Source organism: Scylla paramamosain, chromosome 25, assembly GCF_035594125.1.
Source record: "Scylla paramamosain isolate STU-SP2022 chromosome 25, ASM3559412v1, whole genome shotgun sequence".
Lineage (NCBI taxonomy): Eukaryota > Metazoa > Arthropoda > Malacostraca > Decapoda > Portunidae > Scylla > Scylla paramamosain.
The window spans coordinates 12,018,393-12,020,892 of record NC_087175.1 but is presented as its reverse complement, the minus strand read 5'-3'; the positions used below and the strand labels follow the sequence as shown (position 1 = coordinate 12,020,892).

The 2,500-nt window shown below is 40.8% G+C and overlaps 1 protein-coding gene across 2 annotated transcripts in view; it reads left to right on the top strand.

The window, feature by feature from the left end:
* LOC135113208 (glycine receptor subunit alphaZ1-like) overlaps positions 1–2,500 on the top strand; it is an 83,236-nt gene that overhangs the window by 61,517 nt on the left and 19,219 nt on the right. The window lies entirely within an intron of this gene.

Here is a 2,500-nt window from a genome sequence, read left to right as displayed (position 1 = left end):
GCCTCGTCAGAACCAACAAATCTGGAGTTTTTTTTTCTTCTATTCTCTTCCTTTTGTCTTCCTCTTTCACCTCCATCTCCACTTTCCGATGACTCCCAAATAATACGTTTTCATCCATCAGCTACACTCACTCCACTCTCGCTCCACTCTCCCTCCTATTAATCAGTCTCTAAGTCCCACAAATAGCGTTGCATTCCTCTCCCACTCTGAATCAAAGCCTCTCTCCCCGTCTAGCAGGCAAACACTCATAATGCCTTCGACATATATTTAACGGTACTCTATTTTCCTCTCTTACTGTGTTCATTATTCCTCTGGTAACTTCCTCTTTCCATTTCGTAATTAAACTCGAACGCACTAACTTTTCCGGTTAAGTGAGTGTATGTGTACGTGTGTGTGTGTGTTGTGTATTTCTTTCTCTGTCGCTTTATACCTCTCTCTCTCTCTCTCTCTCTCTCTCTCTCTCTCTCTCTCTCTCTCTCTCTCTCTCTCTCTCTCTCTCTCTCTCTCTCTCTCTCACACACACACACACACACACACACACACACACACACACACACACACACACACACACACACACACACATACACACAAGTAAAGAACGATGGCTGAGTGAGCAGGAGAGGAGTACGCATCAAGATACTTTCGGAGTTAAACTGGTTAACCCCATCAGGACTTTCTACTCAATTTGAGGAGCGACAAATAGGGCGCATTTCTTTCGATTTCTTTTCTTTTAGTTGTTGTCCAACCTCTCCCAACAAGTAAAAATGTTAGTGGAAAGGACGAAAACTGCTTTTAGTTTTCTTTTTTTTATGATTATTTTACGTACCGTTTAAAATCACTTAAGAAACCTTAACTGATGCCTCTCATAAATGTATTAGCTTGAAAAGGGACACACCAACAAGAACAAACAGTAGTAGATCTATTGGCCCTGTCAAAGCTGTTTGTGGTAACTATGTAACGCAGGATCTTATGATATAGATTCTACAATATTCTTCATGAAACGTACTTTTGCTGTAGTGTAAAAAGAAAGAGATATTATGATGTGTGCTCCGTCTTTCGTCGCTTCCATCCTAAGTCCCAAGAGGGGCCACATGTTGCTCGCTCAATCAGTGACAGACCAACCCGGAGGCAAGTGAGGAAGACACAAAACGAACGACGCTACGTCCTGGGCCTTGGTCAGTGGTCTAGGTGTCTTGGGCACATAACAAACAACGCCAGATATTTGAGTCAATGTCTTTGGTGCCAAAGACATTGACCCCACTGACCCCCCAAAAAAACGAAGACAGCCAGACGTACTGTTCTTGGTCAGTACTCCCTTACTTGAAATTAATATATTCAAACACCAGCCTTCTTTATTTGTACCAATCCATTCTTTTTATATCTTGTCATTTTTAGTGATTATTTACCCTTCCACATTTTTTTTTATTGCTAATGCTGTTTTAATCTACCATTGTAGTTGCTTTTAACATTTTGTAGAGGCACCACATGACAGCGATGTTGCGAAACTTTCCCCTTTTTAAATCAATCAATTAATCTATCGCTTCTTTCCTTAGCCCTCCCTCCCTTCCCACTTTTCTCTCCGATCCCTTCCAAATACTCTCGTTACTAAACCATTGCTCTGTAAATTTCCTATCCCTCTCACATTCGGTTTCTGTTTTTGTTTTTTTTTTCCTTTTTCCTTACACCACAGAGTCGTTTTTTCTCAAAATAGATAACTGAGAAATCCTTCTCTTCCTTATGATACCGCCCGTGCCGCAGCTATTCTTCAGTTAACCGCCCCCGTGCCGCAGCCTTCATAATGTACTTTGAGAGTTAATGGCCTTTTTCTTAAATATTATCGTCTCTTTCCTTTGACGAATCCACATACTCTGTTAAGTTTAACGAACACTAACTATTCTTTCTTTAATACCACATTGCTTCCCGTCCTGGTCTTTGTGTGGCTGAGGTTAAGGCGATTGGCTACGAATCTGCGGGCCGAGTTCGGTTCGAATCCAAGCAGGGACAGTCGATGCACAACTCCCTCAGCTGTTAACCTTTTTTTTTTTTTTTTTTCTGGTTGGTTGATAATTGAGTACCTCGGAAAACCTGGGGAGGTAAACTTTGGAAACCCGAATTTCACAGTGGCCTTGCATCCTGAGCAACGGACATCGGCCCACCACAAAGCCCAATGAAACGGACATGAGCGCCAAGGCCACGTGCATCTATGGCATAATGTCAGCATTTCCGCCTCTACTAATGTTTAGCATCTTTTTTAACTCACTCACCCACTTCAGGAAGTACACCTTTACTTTGTGATTTAGAATAGTGTGGTTACTCCTTTACCTTCACTTTGCTTAAACCCCAAAGCTAAGATCCACAGCTCTTCTTTTTTTTTTTTTCCTGCCTTTATTATTTAATTGAGGGGAGTATCAGATTTTCTTACTCATGAATTAAATTTTTTATACTTTTCTTGAAGAATGTTATTTTTACTGTATATTTACGATAGGAAAAAAAATATTGT